This window comes from Paroedura picta, chromosome 11, assembly GCF_049243985.1.
Source record: "Paroedura picta isolate Pp20150507F chromosome 11, Ppicta_v3.0, whole genome shotgun sequence".
Classification (NCBI taxonomy): Eukaryota; Metazoa; Chordata; class Lepidosauria; order Squamata; family Gekkonidae; genus Paroedura; species Paroedura picta.
Genome location: NC_135379.1, coordinates 54,319,315 through 54,342,664, shown reverse-complemented (window position 1 = coordinate 54,342,664; position 23,350 = coordinate 54,319,315).

Sequence of the window (23,350 nt, the reverse complement as noted above, 5' to 3'; positions counted from 1 at the left end):
CACTTCCGAAAAACCAATACAACGCCCACCCGGAACAATATATAAAGCTAAACGAACCGTTCACTGGGTACTTATCCGTACGAAAAACCCTATTGATTTACCTGTTTTTACAAGGAAGTAAAGGTGAAAAAAATATTTCTACATCCCATGGCCTTTCCCAACCATTTAAATTTTTCTCTTACAGGTCTAACACTTCCGAAAATCCAATACAAAGCCCACCCGGAAGAATATATAAAGATAAACGAACCGTTCACTAGGTACTTATCCGTCCAAAAATCCCTATCGATTTTCCTGTTTTTACAAGGAAGTAAAATGTGAAAAAAATATTTCTACATCCCATGGCCTTTCCCAACCATTTAAATTTTTCTCTTACAGGTCTAACACTTGCGAAAAACCAATACAACGCCCACCCGGAACCATATATAAAGCTAAACGAACCGTTCACTGGGTACTTATCCGTACGAAAATCCCTATTGATTTACCTGTTTTTAAAAGGAAATAAAATGTGAAAAAAATATTTCTACATCCCATGGCCTTTCCCAACCATTTAAATTTTTCTCTTACAAGTCTAACACTTCCGAAAAACCAAAACAACGCCCACCCGGAACAATATATAAAGCTAAACGAACCGTTCACTGGGCACTTATCCGTACGAAAAACCCTATTGATTTACCTGTTTTTACAAGGAAATAAAATGTGAAAAAAATATTTCTACATCCCATGGCCTTTCCCAACCATTTAAATTTTTCTCTTACAGGTCTAACACTTCCGAAAAACCAAAACAATGCCCACCCGGAACAATATATAAAGCTAAACGAACCGTTCACTGGGCACTTATCCGTACGAAAAACCCTATTGATTTACCTGTTTTTACAAGGAAATAAAATGTGAAAAAAATATTTCTACATCCCATGGCCTTTCCCAACCATTTAAATTCTTCTCTTACCGGTCTAACACATCCGAAAAACCAATACAACGCCCACCCGGAACAATATATAAAGCTAAACGAACCGTTCACTGGGTACATATCCGTACGAAAATCCCTATAGATTTTCCTGTTTTTACAAGGAAGTAAAATGTGAAAAAAATATTTCTACATCCCATGGCCTTTCCCAACCATTTAAATTTTTCTCTTACATGTCTAACACTTCCGAAAAACCAATACAACGCCCACCCGGAACAATATATAAAGATAAACGAACCGTTCACTGGGTACTTATCCGTATGAAAAACCCTATTGATTTACCTGTTTTTACAAGGAAGTAAATGTGAAAAAAATATTTCTACATCCCATGGTCTTTCCCAACCATTTAAATTTTTCTCTTACAGGTCTAACACTTCCGAAAATCGAATACAACGCCCACCCGGAAGAATATATAAAGCTAAACGAACGGTTCACTAGCTACTTATCCGTACGAAAATCCCTATCGATTTTCCTGATTTTACAAGGAAGTAAAATGTGAAAAAAATATTTCTACATCCCATGGCCTTTCCCAAACATTTAAATTTTTCTCTTACAGGTCTAACACTTCTGAAAAACCAAAACAACGCCCACACGGAACAATATATAAAGCTAAACGAACCGTTCACTGGGCACTTATCCGTACGAAGATCCCTATTGATTTACCTGTTTTTAAAAGGAAATAAAATGTGAAAAAAATATTTCTACATCCCATGGCCTTTCCCAACCATTTAAATTTTTCTCTTACAGGTCTAACACTTCCGAAAAACCAATACAACGCCCACCCGGAACAATATATAAAGCTAAACGAACCGTTCACTGGGTACTTATCCGTACGAAAAACCCTATTGATTTACCTGTTTTTACAAGGAAGTAAAGGTGAAAAAAATATTTCTACATCCCATGGCCTTTCCCAACCATTTAAATTTTTCTCTTACAGGTCTAACACTTCCGAAAATCCAATACAACGCCCACCCGGAACAATATATAAAGATAAACGAACCGTTCACTAGGTACTTATCCGTCCAAAAATCCCTATCGATTTTCCTGTTTTTACAAGGAAGTAAAATGTGAAAAAAATATTTCTACATCCCATGGTCTTTCCCAACCATTTAAATTTTTCTCTTACAGGTCTAACACTTCCGAAAATCGAATACAACGCCCACCCGGAAGAATATATAAAGCTAAACGAACGGTTCACTAGCTACTTATCCGTACGAAAATCCCTATCGATTTTCCTGATTTTACAAGGAAGTAAAATGTGAAAAAAATATTTCTACATCCCATGGCCTTTCCCAAACATTTAAATTTTTCTCTTACAGGTCTAACACTTCTGAAAAACCAAAACAACGCCCACACGGAACAATATATAAAGCTAAACGAACCGTTCACTGGGCACTTATCCGTACGAAGATCCCTATTGATTTACCTGTTTTTAAAAGGAAATAAAATGTGAAAAAAATATTTCTACATCCCATGGCCTTTCCCAACCATTTAAATTTTTCTCTTACAGGTCTAACACTTCCGAAAAACCAATACAACGCCCACCCGGAACAATATATAAAGCTAAACGAACCGTTCACTGGGTACTTATCCGTACGAAAAACCCTATTGATTTACCTGTTTTTACAAGGAAGTAAAGGTGAAAAAAATATTTCTACATCCCATGGCCTTTCCCAACCATTTAAATTTTTCTCTTACAGGTCTAACACTTCCGAAAATCCAATACAACGCCCACCCGGAAGAATATATAAAGATAAACGAACCGTTCACTAGGTACTTATCCGTCCAAAAATCCCTATCGATTTTCCTGTTTTTACAAGGAAGTAAAATGTGAAAAAAATATTTCTACATCCCATGGCCTTTCCCAACCATTTAAATTTTTCTCTTACAGGTCTAACACTTGCGAAAAACCAATACAACGCCCACCCGGAACCATATATAAAGCTAAACGAACCGTTCACTGGGTACTTATCCGTACGAAAATCCCTATTGATTTACCTGTTTTTACAAGGAAATAAAATGTGAAAAAAATATTTCTACATCCCATGGCCTTTCCCAACTATTTAAATTTTTCTCTTACAGGTCTAACACTTCCGAAAAACCAAAACAATGCCCACCCGGAACAATATATAAAGCTAAACGAACCGTTCACTGGGCACTTATCCGTACGAAAAACCCTATTGATTTACCTGTTTTTACAAGGAAATAAAATGTGAAAAAAATATTTCTACATCCCATGGCCTTTCCCAACCATTTAAATTCTTCTCTTACCGGTCTAACACATCCGAAAAACCAATACAACGCCCACCCGGAACAATATATAAAGCTAAACGAACCGTTCACTGGGTACATATCCGTACGAAAATCCCTATAGATTTTCCTGTTTTTACAAGGAAGTAAAATGTGAAAAAAATATTTCTACATCCCATGGCCTTTCCCAACCATTTAAATTTTTCTCTTACATGTCTAACACTTCCGAAAAACCAATACAACGCCCACCCGGAACAATATATAAAGATAAACGAACCGTTCACTGGGGACTTATCCGTATGAAAAACCCTATTGATTTACCTGTTTTTACAAGGAAGTAAATGTGAAAAAAATATTTCTACATCCCATGGCCTTTCCCAACCATTTAAATTTTTCTCTTACAGGTCTAACACTTCCGAAAATCGAATACAACGCCCACCCGGAAGAATATATAAAGCTAAACGAACGGTTCACTAGCTACTTATCCGTACGAAAATCCCTATCGATTTTCCTGTTTTTACAAGGAAGTAAAATGTGAAAAAAATATTTCTACATCCCATGGCCTTTCCCAACCATTGACATTTTTCTCTTACAGGTCTAACACTTCCGAAAAACCAAAACAACGCCCACCCGGAACAATATATAAAGCTAAACGAAGCGTTCACTGGGCACTTATCCGTACGAAAATCCCTATAGTTTTACCTGTATTTACAAGGAAATAAAATGTGAAAAAAATATTTCTACATACCATGGCCTTTCCCAACCATTTAAATTTTTCTCTTACAGGTCTAACACTTCCGAAAAACCAATACAACGCCCACCCGGAACCATATATAAAGCTAAACGAACCGTTCACTGGGTACTTATCCGTACGAAAATCCCTATTGATTTACCTGTTTTTACAAGGAAATAAAATGTGAAAAAAATATTTCTACATCCCATGGCCTTTCCCAACCATTTAAATTTTTCTCTTACAGGTCTAACACTTCCGAAAAACCAAAACAATGCCCACCCGGAACAATATATAAAGCTAAACGAACCGTTCACTGGGCACTTATCCGTACGAAAAACCCTATTGATTTACCTGTTTTTACAAGGAAATAAAATGTGAAAAAAATATTTCTACATCCCATGGCCTTTCCCAACCATTTAAATTCTTCTCTTACCGGTCTAACACATCCGAAAAACCAATACAACGCCCACCCGGAACAATATATAAAGCTAAACGAACCGTTCACTGGGTACATATCCGTACGAAAATCCCTATAGATTTTCCTGTTTTTACAAGGAAGTAAAATGTGAAAAAAATATTTCTACATCCCATGGCCTTTCCCAACCATTTAAATTTTTCTCTTACATGTCTAACACTTCCGAAAAACCAATACAACGCCCACCCGGAACAATATATAAAGATAAACGAACCGTTCACTGGGGACTTATCCGTATGAAAAACCCTATTGATTTACCTGTTTTTACAAGGAAGTAAATGTGAAAAAAATATTTCTACATCCCATGGCCTTTCCCAACCATTTAAATTTTTCTCTTACAGGTCTAACACTTCCGAAAATCGAATACAACGCCCACCCGGAAGAATATATAAAGCTAAACGAACGGTTCACTAGCTACTTATCCGTACGAAAATCCCTATCGATTTTCCTGTTTTTACAAGGAAGTAAAATGTGAAAAAAATATTTCTACATCCCATGGCCTTTCCCAACCATTGACATTTTTCTCTTACAGGTCTAACACTTCCGAAAAACCAAAACAACGCCCACCCGGAACAATATATAAAGCTAAACGAAGCGTTCACTGGGCACTTATCCATACGAAAATCCCTATCGTTTTACCTGTATTTACAAGGAAATAAAATGTGAAAAAAATATTTCTACATACCATGGCCTTTCCCAACCATTTAAATTTTTCTCTTACAGGTCTAACACTTCCGAAAAACCAATACAACATCCACCCGGAACAATATATAAAGCTAAACGAACCGTTCACTGGGTACTTATCTGTACGAAAATCCCTATCGATTTTCCTGTTTTTACAAGGAAGTAAAATGTGAAAAAAATAATTCTACATCCCATGGCCTTTCCCAACCATTTAAATTTTTCTCTTACAGGTCTAACACTTCCGAAAAACCAAAACAACGCCCACCCGGAACAATATATAAAGCTAAACGAACCGTTCACTGGGCACTTATCCGTACGAAAAACCCTATTGATTTACCTGTTTTTACAAGGAAATAAAATGTGAAAAAAATATTTCTACATCCCATGGCCTTTCCCAACCATTTAAATTTTTCTCTTACAGGTCTAACACTTCCGAAAACCCCATACAACGCCCACCCGGAACAATATATAAAGCTAAACGAACCGTTCACTGGGTACTTATCCGTACGAAAAACCCTATTGATTAACCTGTTTTTACAAGGAAGTAAATGTGAAAAAAATATTTCTACATCCCATGGCCTTTCCCAACCATTTAAATGTTTCTCTTACAGGTCTAACACTTCCGAAAATCGAATACAACGCCCACCCGGAAGAATATATAAAGATAAACGAACCGTTCACTAGCTACTTATCTGTACGAAAATCCCTATCGATTTTCCTGTTTTTACAAGGAAGTAAAATGTGAAAAAAATATTTCTACATCCCATGGCCTTTCCCAACCATTTAAATGTTTCTCTTACAGGTCTAACACTTCCGAAAATCGAATACAACGCCCACCCGGAAGAATATATAAAGATAAACGAACCGTTCACTAGCTACTTATCTGTACGAAAATCCCTATCGATTTTCCTGTTTTTACAAGGAAGTAAAATGTGAAAAAAATATTTCTACATACCATGGCCTTTCCCAACCATTTAAATTTTTCTCTTACAGGTCTAACACTTCCGAAAAACCAATACAACATCCACCCGGAACAATATATAAAGCTAAACGAACCGTTCACTGGGTACTTATCCGTACGAAAATCCCTATCGATTTTCCTGATTTTACAAGGAAGTAAAATGTGAAAAAAATATTTCTACATCCCATGGCCTTTCCCAAACATTTAAATTTTTCTCTTACAGGTCTAACACTTCCGAAAAACCAAAACAACGCCCACCCGGAACAATATATAAAGCTAAACGAACCGTTCACTGGGCACTTATCCGTACGAAAAACCCTATTGATTTACCTGTTTTTACAAGGAAATAAAATGTGAAAAAAATATTTCTACATCCCATGGCCTTTCCCAACCATTTAAATTTTTCTCTTACAGGTCTAACACTTCCGAAAAACCAATACAACGCCCACCCGGAACAATATATAAAGCTAAACGAACCGTTCACTGGGTACTTATCCGTACGAAAAACCCTATTGATTTACCTGTTTTTACAAGGAAGTAAATGTGAAAAAAATATTTCTACATCCCATGGCCTTTCCCAACCATTTAAATTTTTCTCTTACAGGTCTAACACTTCCGAAAATCCAATACAACGCCCACCCGGAAGAATATATAAAGATAAACGAACCGTTCACTAGGTACTTATCCGTCCAAAAATCCCTATCGATTTTCCTGTTTTTACAAGGAAGTAAAATGTGAAAAAAATATTTCTACATCCCATGGCCTTTCCCAACCATTTAAATTTTTCTCTTACAGGTCTAACACTTGCGAAAAACCAATACAACGCCCACCCGGAACCATATATAAAGCTAAACGAACCGTTCACTGGGTACTTATCCGTACGAAAATCCCTATTGATTTACCTGTTTTTAAAAGGAAATAAAATGTGAAAAAAATATTTCTACATCCCATGGCCTTTCCCAACCATTTAAATTTTTCTCTTACAGTTCTAACACTTCCGAAAAACCAAAACAAAGCCCACCCGGAACAATATATAAAGCTAAACGAACCGTTCACTGGGCACTTATCCGTACGAAAAACCCTATTGATTTACCTGTTTTTACAAGGAAATAAAATGTGAAAAAAATATTTCTACATCCCATGGCCTTTCCCAACCATTTAAATTTTTCTCTTACAGGTCTAACACTTCCGAAAAACCAAAACAATGCCCACCCGGAACAATATATAAAGCTAAACGAACCGTTCACTGGGCACTTATCCGTACGAAAAACCCTATTGATTTACCTGTTTTTACAAGGAAATAAAATGTGAAAAAAATATTTCTACATCCCATGGCCTTTCCCAACCATTTAAATTCTTCTCTTACCGGTCTAACACATCCGAAAAACCAATACAACGCCCACCCGGAACAATATATAAAGCTAAACGAACCGTTCACTGGGTACATATCCGTACGAAAATCCCTATAGATTTTCCTGTTTTTACAAGGAAGTAAAATGTGAAAAAAATATTTCTACATCCCATGGCCTTTCCCAACCATTTAAATTTTTCTCTTACATGTCTAACACTTCCGAAAAACCAATACAACGCCCAACCGGAACAATATATAAAGATAAACGAACCGTTCACTGGGTACTTATCCATATGAAAAACCCTATTGATTTACCTGTTTTTACAAGGAAGTAAATGTGAAAAAAATATTTCTACATCCCATGGCCTTTCCCAACCATTGACATTTTTCTCTTACAGGTCTAACACTTCCGAAAAACCAAAACAACGCCCACCCGGAACAATATATAAAGCTAAACGAAGCGTTCACTGGGCACTTATCCGTACGAAAATCCCTATCATTTTACCTGTATTTACAAGGAAGTAAATGTGAAAAAAATATTTCTACATCCCATGGCCTTTCCCAACCATTTAAATTCTTCTCTTACCGGTCTAACACATCCGAAAAACCAATACAACGCCCACCCGGAACAATATATAAAGCTAAACGAACCGTTCACTGGGTACATATCCGTACGAAAATCCCTATAGATTTTCCTGTTTTTACAAGGAAGTAAAATGTGAAAAAAATATTTCTACATACCATGGCCTTTCCCAACCATTTAAATTTTTCTCTTACATGTCTAACACTTCCGAAAAACCAATACAACGCCCAACCGGAACAATATATAAAGATAAACGAACCGTTCACTGGGTACTTATCCGTATGAAAAACCCTATTGATTTACCTGTTTTTACAAGGAAGTAAATGTGAAAAAAATATTTCTACATCCCATGGCCTTTTCTAACCATTTAAATTTTTCTCTTACAGGTCTAACACTTCCGAAAATCGAATACAACGCCCACCCGGAAGAATATATAAAGCTAAACCAACGGTTCACTAGCTACTTATCCGTACGAAAATCCCTATCGATTTTCCTGTTTTTACAAGGAAGTAAAATGTGAAAAAAATATTTCTACATCCCATGGCCTTTCCCAACCATTGACATTTTTCTCTTACAGGTCTAACACTTCCGAAAAACCAAAACAACGCCCACCCGGAACAATATATAAAGCTAAACGAAGCGTTCACTGGGTACATATCCGTACGAAAATCCCTATAGATTTTCCTGTTTTTACAAGGAAGTAAAATGTGAAAAAAATATTTCTACATCCCATGGCCTTTTCCAACCATTTAAATTTTTCTCTTACAGGTCTAACACTTCCGAAAATCGAATACAACGCCCACCCGGAAGAATATATAAAGCTAAACCAACGGTTCACTAGCTACTTATCCGTACGAAAATCCCTATCGATTTTCCTGTTTTTACAAGGAAGTAAAATGTGAAAAAAATATTTCTACATCCCATGGCCTTTCCCAACCATTGACATTTTTCTCTTACAGGTCTAACACTTCCGAAAAACCAATACAACGCCCACCCGGAACAATATATAAAGCTAAACGAAGCGTTCACTGGGCACTTATCCGTACGAAAATCCCTATCGTTTTACCTGTATTTACAAGGAAATAAAATGTGAAAAAAATATTTCTACATACCATGGCCTTTCCCAACCATTTAAATTTTTCTCTTACAGGTCTAACACTTCCGAAAAACCAATACAACATCCACCCGGAACAATATATAAAGCTAAACGAACCGTCCACTGGGTACTTATCCGTACGAAAATCCCTATCGATTTTCCTGTTTTTACAAGGAAGTAAAATGTGAAAAAAATAATTCTACATTCCATGGCTTTTCCCAACCATTTAAATTTTTCTCTTACAGGTCTAACAGTTCCGAAAAACCAAAACAACGCCCACCCGGAACAATATATAAAGCTAAACGAACCGTTCACTGGGCACTTATCCGTACGAAAAACCCTATTGATTTACCTGTTTTTACAAGGAAATAAAATGTGAAAAAAATATTTCTACATCCCATGGCCTTTCCCAACCATTTAAATTTTTCTCTTACAGGTCTAACACTTCCGAAAAACCAAAACAATGCCCACCCGGAACAATATATAAAGCTAAACGAACCGTTCACTGGGTACATATCCGTACGAAAATCCCTATAGATTTTCCTGTTTTTACAAGGAAGTAAAATGTGAAAAAAATATTTCTACATCCCATGGCCTTTCCCAACCATTTAAATTTTTCTCTTACATGTCTAACACTTCCGAAAAACCAATACAACGCCCACCCGGAACAATATATAAAGATAAACGAACCGTTCACTGGGTACTTATCCGTATGAAAAACCCTATTGATTTACCTGTTTTTACAAGGAAGTAAATGTGAAAAAAATATTTCTACATCCCATGGCCTTTTCCAACCATTTAAATTTTTCTCTTACAGGTCTAACACTTCCGAAAATCGAATACAACGCCCACCCGGAAGAATATATAAAGCTAAACCAACGGTTCACTAGCTACTTATCCGTACGAAAATCCCTATCGATTTTCCTGTTTTTACAAGGAAGTAAAATGTGAAAAAAATATTTCTACATCCCATGGCCTTTCCCAACCATTGACATTTTTCTCTTACAGGTCTAACACTTCCGAAAAACCAAAACAACGCCCACCCGGAACAATATATAAAGCTAAACGAAGCGTTCACTGGGCACTTATCCGTACGAAAATCCCTATCGTTTTACCTGTATTTACAAGGAAATAAAATGTGAAAAAAATATTTCTACATACCATGGCCTTTCCCAACCATTTAAATTTTTCTCTTACAGGTCTAACACTTCCGAAAAACCAATACAACATCCACCCGGAACAATATATAAAGCTAAACGAACCGTTCACTGGGTACTTATCCGTACGAAAATCCCTATCGATTTTCCTGTTTTTACAAGGAAGTAAAATGTGAAAAAAATAATTCTACATTCCATGGCCTTTCCCAACCATTTAAATTTTTCTCTTACAGGTCTAACAGTTCCGAAAAACCAAAACAACGTCCACCCGGAACAATATATAAAGCTAAACGAACCGTTCACTGGGCACTTATCCGTACGAAAAACCCTATTGATTTACCTGTTTTTACAAGGAAATAAAATGTGAAAAAAATATTTCTACATCCCATGGCCTTTCCCAACCATTTAAATTTTTCTCTTACAGGTCTAACACTTCCGAAAAACCAAAACAATGCCCACCCGGAACAATATATAAAGCTAAACGAACCGTTCACTGGGCACTTATCTGTACGAAAAACCCTATTGATTTACCTGTTTTACAAGGAAATAAAATGTGAAAAAAATATTTCTACATCCCATGGCCTTTCCCAACCACTTAAATTCTTCTCTTACAGGTCTAACACATCCGAAAAACCAATACAACGCCCACCCGGAACAATATATAAAGCTAAACGAACCGATCACTGGGTACATATCCGTACGAAAATCCCTATTGATTTTCCTGTTTTTACAAGGAATTAAAATGTGAAAAAAATATTTCTACATCCCATGGCCTTTCCCAACCATTTAAATTTTTCTCTTACAGGTCTAACACTTCCGAAAAACCAATACAACGCCCACCCGGAACAATATATAAAGCTAAACGAACCGTTCACTGGGTACTTATCCGTACGAAAAACCCTATGGATTTACCTGTTTTTACAAGGAAGTAAATGTGAAAAAAATATTTCTACATCCCATGGCCTTTCCCAACCATTTAAATTCTTCTCTTACAGGTCTAACACATCCGAAAAACCAATACAACGCCCACCCGGAACAATATATAAAGCTAAACGAACCGTTCACTGGGTACTTATCCGTACGAAAAACCCTATTGATTTACCTGTTTTTACAAGGAAGTAAATGTGAAAAAAATATTTCTACATCCCATGGCCTTTCCCAACCATTTAAATTTTTCTCTTACAGGTCTAACACTTCCGAAAATCCAATACAACGCCGACCCCGAACAATATATAAAGATAAACGAACCGTTCACTAGGTACTTATCCGTCCGAAAATCCCTATCGATTTTCCTGTTTTTACAAGGAAGTAAAATGTGAAAAAAATATTTCTACATCCCATGGCCTTTCCCAACCATTTAAATTTTTCTCTTACAGGTCTAACACTTCCGAAAAACCAAAACAATGCCCACCCGGAACAATATATAAAGCTAAACGAAGCGTTCACTGGGCACTTATCCGTACGAAAAACCCTATTGATTTTCCTGTTTTTACAAGGACGTAAAATGTGAAAAAAATAATTCTACATCCCATGGCCTTTCCCAACCATTTAAATTTTTCTCTTACAGGTCTAACACTTCCGAAAAACCAAAACAACGCCCACCCGGAACAATATATAAAGCTAAACGAACCGTTCACTGGGCACTTATCCGTACGAAAAACCCTATTGATTTACCTGTTTTTACAAGGAAATAAAATGTGATTAAAATATTTCTACATCCCATGGACTTTCCCAACCATTTAAATTTTTCTCTTACAGGTCTAACACTTCCGAAAAACCAAAACAATGCCCACGCGGAACAATATATAAAGCTAAACGAACCGTTCACTGGGCACTTATCCGTACGAAAAACCCTATTGATTTACCTGTTTTACAAGGAAATAAAATGTGAAAAAAATATTTCTACATCCCATGGCCTTTCCCAACCATTTAAATTCTTCTCTTACAGGTCTAACACATCCGAAAAACCAATACAAGGCCACCCGGAACAATATATAAAGCTAAACGAACCGTTCACTGGGTACATATCCGTACGAAAATCCCTATTGATTTTCCTGTTTTTACAAGGAAGTAAAATTTGAAAAAATTTTTCTACATCACATGGCCATTCCCAACCATTTAAATTTTTCTCTTACAGGTCTAACACTTCCGAAAAACCAATACAACGCCCACCCGGAACAATATATAAAGCTAAACGAACCGTTCACTGGGTACTTATCCGTACGAAAAACCCTATTGATTTACCTGTTTTTACAAGGAAGTAAATGTGAAAAAAATATTTCTACATCCCATGGCCTTTCCCAACCATTTAAATTTTTCTCTTACAGGTCTAACACTTCCGAAAATCCAATACAACGCCCACCCGGAACAATATATAAAGCTAAACGAACCGTTCACTGGGTACATATCTGTACGAAAATCCCTATAGATTTTCCTGTTTTTACAAGGAAGTAAAATGTGAAAAAAATATTTCTACATCCCATGGCCTTTCCCAATCATTTAAATTTTTCTCTTACATGTCTAACACTTCCGAAAAACCAATACAACGCCTACCCGGAACAATATATAAAGATAAACGAACCGTTCACTGGGTACTTATCCGTATGAAAAACCCTATTGATTTACCTGTTTTTACAAGGAAGTAAATGTGAAAAAAATATTTCTACATCCCATGGCCTTTCCCAACCATTTAAATTTTTCTCATACAGGTCTAACACTTCCGAAAATCGAATACAACGCCCACCCGGAAGAATATATAAAGCTAAACCAACGGTTCACTAGCTACTTATCCGTACGAAAATCCCTATCGATTTTCCTGTTTTTACAAGGAAGTAAAATGTGAAAAAAATATTTCTACATCCCATGGCCTTTCCCAACCATTGACATTTTTCTCTTACAGGTCTAACACTTCCGAAAAACCAAAACAACGCCCACCCGGAACAATATATAAAGCTAAACGAAGCGTTCACTGGGCACTTATCCGTACGAAAATCCCTATCGTTTTACCTGTATTTACAAGGAAATAAAATGTGAAAAAAATATTTCTACATACCATGGCGTTTCCCAAACATTTAAATTTTTCTCTTACAGGTCTAACACTTCCGAAAAACCAATACAACATCCACCCGGAACAATATATAAAGCTAAACGAACCGTTCACTGGGTACTTATCCGTACGAAAATCCCTATCGATTTTCCTGTTTTTACAAGGAAGTAAAATGTGAAAAAAATAATTCTACATCCCATGGCCTTTCCCAACCATTTAAATTTTTCTCTTACAGGTCTAACACTTCCGAAAAACCAAAACAACGCCCACCCGGAACAATATATAAAGCTAAACGAACCGTTCACTGGGCACTTATCCGTACGAAAAACCCTATTGATTTACCTGTTTTTACAAGGAAATAAAATGTGAAAAAAATATTTCTACATACCATGGCCTTTCCCAACCATTTAAATTTTTCTCTTACAGGTCTAACACTTCCGAAAAACCAAAACAACGCCCACCCGGAACAATATATAAAGCTAAACGAACCGTTCACTGGGCACTTATCCGTACGAAAAACCCTATTGATTTACATGTTTTTACAAGGAAATAAAATGTGAAAAAAATATTTCTACATCCCATGGCCTTTCCCAACCATTTAAATTTTTCTCTTACAGGTCTAACACTTCCGAAAAACCAAAACAACGCCCACCCGGAACAATATATAAAGCTAAACGAACCGTTCACTGGGCACTTATCCGTACGAAAAACCCTATTGATTTACCTGTTTTTACAAGGAAATAAAATGTGAAAAAAATATTTCTACATCCCATGGCCTTTCCCAACCATTTAAATTTTTCTCTTACAGGTCTAACACTTCCGAAAAACCAAAACAACGCCCACCCGGAACAATATATAAAGCTAAACGAACCGTTCACTGGGCACTTATCCGTACGAAAAACCCTATTGATTTACCTGTTTTTACAAGGAAATAAAATGTGAAAAAAATATTTCTACATCCCATGGCCTTTCCCAACCATTTAAATTTTTCTCTTACAGGTCTAACACTTCCGAAAAACCAAAACAATGCCCACCCGGAACAATATATAAAGCTAAACGAACCGTTCACTGGGCACTTATCTGTACGAAAAACCCTATTGATTTACCTGTTTTACAAGGAAATAAAATGTGAAAAAAATATTTCTACATCCCATGGCCTTTCCCAACCATTTAAATTCTTCTCTTACAGGTCTAACACATCCGAAAAACCAATACAACGCCCACCCGGAACAATATATAAAGCTAAACGAACCGTTCACTGGGTACATATCCGTCCGAAAATCCTTATTGATTTTCCTGTTTTTACAAGGAAGTAAAATTTGAAAAAATTTTTCTACATCACATGGCCTTTCCCAACCATTTAAATTTTTCTCTTACAGGTCTAACACTTCCGAAAAACCAATACAACGCCCACCCGGAACAATATATAAAGCTAAACGAACCGTTCACTGGGTACTTATCCGTACGAAAAACCCTATTGATTTACCTGTTTTTACAAGGAAGTAAATGTGAAAAAAATATTTCTACATCCCATGGCCTTTCCCAACCATTTAAATTTTTCTCTTACAGGTCTAACACTTCCGAAAATCCAATACAACGCCCACCCCGAACAATATATAAAGCTAAACGAACGGTTCACTGGGTACTTATCCGTACGAAAATCCCTATTGATTTTCCTGTTTTTACAAGGAAGTAAAATGTGAAAAAAATATTTCTACATCCCATGGCCTTTCCCAACCATTTAAATTTTTCTCTTACAGGTCTAACGCTTCCGAAAAACCAATACAACGCCCACCCGGAACAATATATAAAGCTAAAAGAACCGTTCAATGGGTACATATCCGTACGAAAATCCCTATTGATTTTCCTGTTTTTATAAGGAAGTAAAATGTGAAAAAAATATTTCTACATCCCATGGCCTTTCCCAACCATTTAAATTTTTCTCTTACAGGTCTAACACTTCCGAAAAACCAAAACAACGCCCACCCGGAACAATATATAAAGCTAAACGAACCGTTCACTGGGTACTTATCCGTACGAAAAACCCTATTGATTTTCCTGTTTTTACAAGGAAGTAAATGTGAAAAAAATATTTCTACATCCCATGGCCTTTCCCAACCATTTAAATTTTTCTCTTACAGGTCTAACACTTTCAAAAAACCAATACAACGCCCACCCGGAACAATATATAAAGCTAAACGAACCGTTCACTGGGTACTTATCCGTACGAAAAACCCTATTGATTTACCTGTTTTTACAAGGAAGTAAATGTGAAAAAAATATTTCTACATCCCATGGTCTTTCCCAACCATTTAAATTTTTCTCTTACAGGTCTAACACATCCGAAAAACCAATACAACGCCCACCCGGAACAATATATAAAGCTAAACGAACCGTTCACTGGGTACATATCCGTCCGAAAATCCCTATTGATTTTCCTGTTTTTACAAGGAAGTAAAATTTGAAAAAAATTTTCTACATCACATGGCCATTCCCAACCATTTAAATTTTTCTCTTACAGGTCTAACACTTCCGAAAAACCAATACAACGCCCACCCGGAACAATATATAAAGCTAAACGAACCGTTCACTGGGTACTTATCCGTACGAAAAACCCTATTGATTTACCTGTTTTTACAAGGAAGTAAATGTGAAAAAAATATTTCTACATCCCATGGCCTTTCCCAACCATTTAAATTTTTCTCTTACAGGTCTAACACTTCCGAAAATCCAATACAACGCCCACCCCGAACAATATATAAAGATAAACGAACCGTTCACTAGGTACTTATCCGTTCGAAAATCCCTATCGATTTTCCTGTTTTTACAAGGAAGTAAAATGTGAAAAAAATATTTCTACATCCCATGGCCTTTCCCAACCATTTAAATTTTTCTCTTACAGGTCTAACACTTCCGAAAATCCAATACAACGCCCACCCCGAACAATATATAAAGCTAAACGAACGGTTCACTGGGTACTTATCCGTACGAAAATCCCTATTGATTTTCCTGTTTTTACAAGGAAGTAAAATGTGAAAAAAATATTTCTACATCCCATGGCCTTTCCCAACCATTTAAATTTTTCTCTTACAGGTCTAACGCTTCCGAAAAACCAATACAACGCCCACCCGGAACAATATATAAAGCTAAACGAACCGTTCACTGGGTACATATCCGTACGAAAATCCCTATTGATTTTCCTGTTTTATAAGGAAGTAAAATGTGAAAAAAATATTTCTACATCCCATGGCCTTTCCCAACCATTTAAATTTTTCTCTTACAGGTCTAACACTTCCAAAAAACCAATACAACGCCCACCCGGAACAATATATAAAGCTAAACGAACCGTTCACTGGGTACTTATCCGTACGAAAAACCCTATTGATTTACCTGTTTTTACAAGGAAGTAAATGTGAAAAAAATATTTCTACATCCCATGGCCTTTCCCAACCATTTAAATTTTTCTCTTACAGGTCTAACACTTTCAAAAAACCAATACAACGCCCACCCGGAACAATATATAAAGCTAAACGAACCGTTCACTGGGTACTTATCCGTACGAAAAACCCTATTGATTTACCTGTTTTTACAAGGAAGTAAATGTGAAAAAAATATTTCTACATCCCATGGCCTTTCCCAACCATTTAAATTTTTCTCTTACAGGTCTAACACTTCCGAAAAACCAATACAACGCCCACCCGGAACAATATATAAAGCTAAACGAACCGTTCACTGGGTACTTATCCGTACGAAAAACCCTATTGATTTACCTGTTTTTACAAGGAAGTAAATGTGAAAAAAATATTTCTACATCCCATGGCCTTTCCCAACCATTTAAATTTTTCTCTTACAGGTCTAACACTTCCGAAAATCCAATACAACGCCCACCCCGAACAATATATAAAGATAAACGAACCGTTCACTAGGTACTTATCCGTCCGAAAATCCCTATCGATTTTCCTGTTTTTACAAGGAAGTAAAATGTGAAAAAAATATTTCTACATCCCATTGCCTTTCTCAACCATTTAAATTTTTCTCTTACAGGTCTAACACTTCCGAAAAACCAAAACAACGCCCACCCGGAACAATATATAAAGCTAAACGAACCGTTCACTGGGCACTTATCCGTACGAAAAACCCTATTTATTTACCTGTTTTTACAAGGAAATAAAATGTGAAAAAAATATTTCTACATCCCATGGCCTTTCTCAACCATTTAAATTTTTCTCTTACAGGTCTAACACTTCCGAAAAACCAATACAACGCCCACCCGGAAGAATATATAAAGATAAACGAACCGTTCACTGGGTACTTATCCGTATGAAAATCCCTATTGATTTACCTGTTTTTACAAGGAAATAAAATGTGAAAAAATATTTCTGCATCCCATGGCCTTTCCCAACCATTTAAATTTTTCTCTTACAGGTCTAACACTTCCGAAAAACCGATACAACGCCCACCCGGAACAATATATAAAGCTAAACGAACCGTTCACTGGGTACTTATCCGTACGAAAAACCCTATTGATTTACCTGTTTTTACAAGGAAGTAAATGTGAAAAAAATATTTCTACATCCCATGGCCTTTCCCAACCATTTAAATTTTTCTCTTACAGGTCTAACACTTCCGAAAATCCAATACAACGCCCACCCCGAACAATATATAAAGATAAACGAACCGTTCACTAGGTACTTATCCGTCCGAAAATCCCTATCGATTTTCCTGTTTTTACAAGGAGGTAAAATGTGAAAAAAATATTTCTACATCCCATGGCCTTTCCCAACCATTTAAATTTTTCTCTTACAGGTCTAACACTTCCGAAAATCCCATACAACGCCCACCCCGAACAATATATAAAGCTAAACGAACGGTTCACTAGGTACTTATCCGTACGAAAATCCCTATTGATTTTCCTGTTTTTACAAGGAAGTAAAATGTGAAAAAAATATTTCTACATCCCATGGCCTTTCCCAACCATTTAAATTTTTCTCTTACAGGTCTAACACTTCCGAAAAAACAATACAACGCCCACCCGGAACAATATATAAAGCTAAACTAACGGTTCACTGGGTACTTATACGTACGAAAAACCCTATTGATTTACCTGTTTTTACAAGGAAGTAAATGTGAAAAAAATATTTCTACATCCCATGGCCTTTCCCAACCATTTAAATTTTTCTCTTACAGGTCTAACACTTCCGAAAAACCAATACAACGCCCACCCGGAAGAATATATAAAGATAAACGAACCGTTCACTGGGTACTTATCCGTATGAAAATCCCTATCGATTTTCCTGTTTTTACAAGGAAGTAAAATGTGAAAAAATATTTCTACATCCCATGGCCTTTCCCAACCATTTAAATTTTTCTCTTACAGGTCTAACACTTTCGAAAAACCAATACAACGCCCACCCGGAACAATATATAAAGCTAAACGAACCGTTCACTGGGCACTTATCCGTACGAAAAACCCTATTGATTTACCTGTTTTTACAAGGAAATAAAATGTGAAAAAAATATTTCTACATCCCATGGCCTTTCCCAACCATTTAAATTTTTCTCTAATAGGTCTAACGCTTCCGAAAAACCAATACAACGCCCATCCGGAACAATATATAAAGCTAAACGAACCGTTCACTGGGCACTTATCCGTACGAAAATCCCTATTGATTTTCCTGTTTTTATAAGGAAGTAAAATGTGAAAAAAACATTTCTACATCCCATGGCCTTTCCCAACCATTTAAATTTTTCTCTTACAGGTCTAACACTTCCAAAAAACCAATACAACGCCCACCCGGAACAATATATAAAGCTAAACGAACCGTTCACTGGGTACTTATCCGTACGAAAAACCCTATTGATTTACCTGTTTTTACAAGGAAGTAAATGTGAAAAAAATATTTCTACATCCCATGGCCTTTCCCAACCATTTAAATTTTTCTTCTACAGGTCTAACACTTTCAAAAAACCAATACAACGCCCACCCGGAACAATATATAAAGCTAAACGAACCGTTCACTGGGTACTTATCCGTACGAAAATCCCTATTGATTTACCTGTTTTTAAAAGGAAATAAAATGTGAAAAAAATATTTCTACATCCCATGGCCTTTCCCAACCATTTAAATTATTCTCTTACAGGACTAACACTTCTGAAAAACCAATACAACGCCCACCCGGAACAATATATAAAGCTAAACGAACCGTTCACTGGGTATTTATCCGTACGAAAAACCCTATTGATTTACCTGTTTTTACAAGGAAGTAAATGTGAAAAAAATATTTCTACATCCCATGGCCTTTCCCAACCATTTAAATTTTTCTCTTACAGGTCTAACACTTCCGAAAAACCAATACAACGCCCACCCGGAACAATATATAAAGCTAAACGAACCGTTCATTGGGTACTTATCCGTACGAAAAACCCTATTGATTTACCTGTTTTTACAAGGAAGTAAATGTGAAAAAAATATTTCTACATCCCATGGCCTTTCCCAACCATTTAAATTTTTCTCTTACAGGTCTAACACTTCCGAAAATCCAATACAACGCCCACCCCGAACAATATATAAAGATAAACGAACCGTTCACTAGGTACTTATCCGTCCGAAAATCCCTATCGATTTTCCTGTTTTTACAAGGAAGTAAAATGTGAAAAAAATATTTCTACATCCCATGGCCTTTCCCAACCATTTAAATTTTTCTCTTACAGGTCCAACACTTCCGAAAAACCAAAACAACGCCCACCCGGAACAATATTTAAAGCTAAACGAACCGTTCACTGGGCACTTATCCGTACGAAAAACCCTATTGATTTACCTGTTTTTACAAGGAAATAAAATGTGAAAAAAATATTTCTACATCCCATGGCCTTTCCCAACCATTTAAATTTTTCTCTTACAGGTCTAACACTTCCGAAAAACCAAAACAACGCCCACCCGGAACAATATATAAAGCTAAACGAACCGTTCACTGGGCACTTATCCGTACGAAAAACCCTATTGATTTACCTGTTTTTACAAGGAAATAAAATGTGAAAAAAATATTTCTACATCCCATGGCCTTTCCCAACCATTTAAATTATTCTCTTACAGGACTAACACTTCTGAAAAACCAATACAACGCCCACCCGGAACAATATATAAAGCTAAACGAACCGTTCACTGGGTATTTATCCGTACGAAAAACCCTATTGATTTACCTGTTTTTACAAGGAAGTAAATGTGAAAAAAATATTTCTACATCCCATGGCCTTTCCCAACCATTTAAATTTTTCTCTTACAGGTCTAACACTTCCGAAAAACCAATACAACGCCCACCCGGAACAATATATAAAGCTAAACGAACCGTTCACTGGGTACTTATCCGTACGAAAAACCCTATTGATTTACCTGTTTTTACAAGGAAGTAAATGTGAAAAAAATATTTCTACATCCCATGGCCTTTCCCAACCATTTAAATTTTTCTCTTACAGGTCTAACACTTCCGAAAATCCAATACAACGCCCACCCCGAACAATATATAAAGATAAAGATAAATGAACCGTTCACTAGGTACTTATCCGTCCGAAAATCCCTATCGATTTTCCTGTTTTTACAAGGAAGTAAAATGTGAAAAAAATATTTCTACATCCCATGGCCTTTCCCAACCATTTAAATTTTTCTCTTACAGGTCTAACACTTCCGAAAAACCAAAACAACGCCCACCCGGAACAATATATAAAGCTAAACGAACCGTTCACTGGGCACTTATCCGTACGAAAAACCCTATTGATTTACCTGTTTTTACAAGGAAATAAAATGTGAAAAAAATATTTCTACATCCCATGGCCTTTCCCAACCATTTAAATTTTTCTCTTACAGGTCTAACACTTCCGAAAAACCAAAACAACGCCCACCCGGAACAATATATAAAGCTAAACGAACCGTTCACTGGGCACTTATCCGTACGAAAAACCCTATTGATTTACCTGTTTTTACAAGGAAATAAAATGTGATTAAAATATTTCTACATCCCATGGCCTTTCCCAACCATTTAAATTTTTCTCTTAGAGGTCTAACACTTCTGAAAAACCAAAACAATGCCCACGCGGAACAATATATAAAGCTAAACGAACCGTTCACTGGGCACTTATCCGTACGAAAAACCCTATTGATTTACCTGTTTTACAAGGAAATAAAATGTAAAAAAAATATTTCTACATCCCATGGCATTTCCCAACCATTTAAATTCTTCTCTTACAGGTCTAACACATCCGAAAAACCAATACAACGCCCACCCGGAACAATATATAAAGCTAAACGAACCGTTCACTGGGTACATATCCGTCCGAAAATCCCTATTGATTTTCCTGTTTTTACAAGGAAGTAAAATTTGAAAAAATTTTTCTACATCACATGGCCATTCCCAACCATTTAAATTTTTCTCTTAAAGGTCTAACACTTCCGAAAAACCAATACAACGCCCACCCGGAACAATATATAAAGCTAAACGAACCGTTCACTGGGTACTTATCCGTACGAAAAACCCTATTGATTTACCTGTTTTTACAAGGAAGTAAATGTGAAAAAAATATTTCTACATCCCATGGCCTTTCCCAACCATTTAAATTTTTCTCTTACAGGTCTAACACTTTCAAAAAACCAATACAACGCCCACCCGGAACAATATATAAAGCTAAACGAACCGTTCACTGGGTACTTATCCGTACGAAAAACCCTATTGATTTACCTGTTTTTACAAGGATGTAAATGTGAAAAAAATATTTCTACATCCCATGGCCTTTCCCAACCATTTAAATTTTTCTCTTACAGGTCTAACACTTCCGAAAAACCAATACAACGCCCACCCGGAACAATATATAAAGCTAAACGAACCGTTCACTGGGTACTTATCCGTACGAAAAACCCTATTGATTTACCTGTTTTTACAAGGAAGTAAATGTGAAAAAAATATTTCTACATCCCATGGCCTTTCCCAACCATTTAAATTTTTCTCTTACAGGTCTAACACTTCCGAAAATCCAATACAACGCCCACCCCGAACAATATATAAAGATAAACGAACCGTTCACTAGGTACTTATCCGTCCGAAAATCCCTATCGATTTTCCTGTTTTTACAAGGAAGTAAAATGTGAAAAAAATATTTCTACATCCCATTGCCTTTCTCAACCATTTAAATTTTTCTCTTACAGGTCTAACACTTCCGAAAAACCAAAACAACGCCCACCCGGAACAATATATAAAGCTAAACGAACCGTTCACTGGGCACTTATCCGTACGAAAAACCCTATTGATTTACCTGTTTTTACAAGGAAGTAAATGTGAAAAAAATATTTCTACATCCCATGGCCTTTCCCAACCATTTAAATTTTTCTCTTACAGGTCTAACACTTCCGAAAAACCAATACAACGCCCTCCCGGAAGAATATATAAAGATAAACGAACCGTTCACTGGGTACTTATCCGTATGAAAATCCCTATCGATTTTCCTGTTTTTACAAGGAAGTAAAATGTGAAAAAATATTTCTACATCCCATGGCCTTTCCCAACCATTTAAATTTTTCTCTTACAGGTCTAACACTTTCGAAAAACCAATACAACGCCCACCCGGAACAATATATAAAGCTAAACGAACCGTTCACTGGGCACTTATCCGTACGAAAAACCCTATTGATTTACCTGTTTTTACAATGAAATAAAATGTGAAAAAAATATTTCTACATCCCATGGCCTTTCCCAACCATTTAAATTTTTCTCTTACAGGTCTAACGCTTCCGAAAAACCAATACAACGCCCACCCGGAACAATATATAAAGCTAAACGAACCGTTCACTGGGCACTTATCCGTACGAAAATCCCTATTGATTTTCCTGTTTTTATAAGGAAGTAAAATGTGAAAAAAATATTTCTACATCCCATGGCCTTTCCCAACCATTTAAATATTTCTCTTACAGGTCTAACACTTCCAAAAAACCAATACAACGCCCACCCGGAACAATATATAAAGCTAAACGAACCGTTCACTGGGTACTTATCCGTACGAAAAACC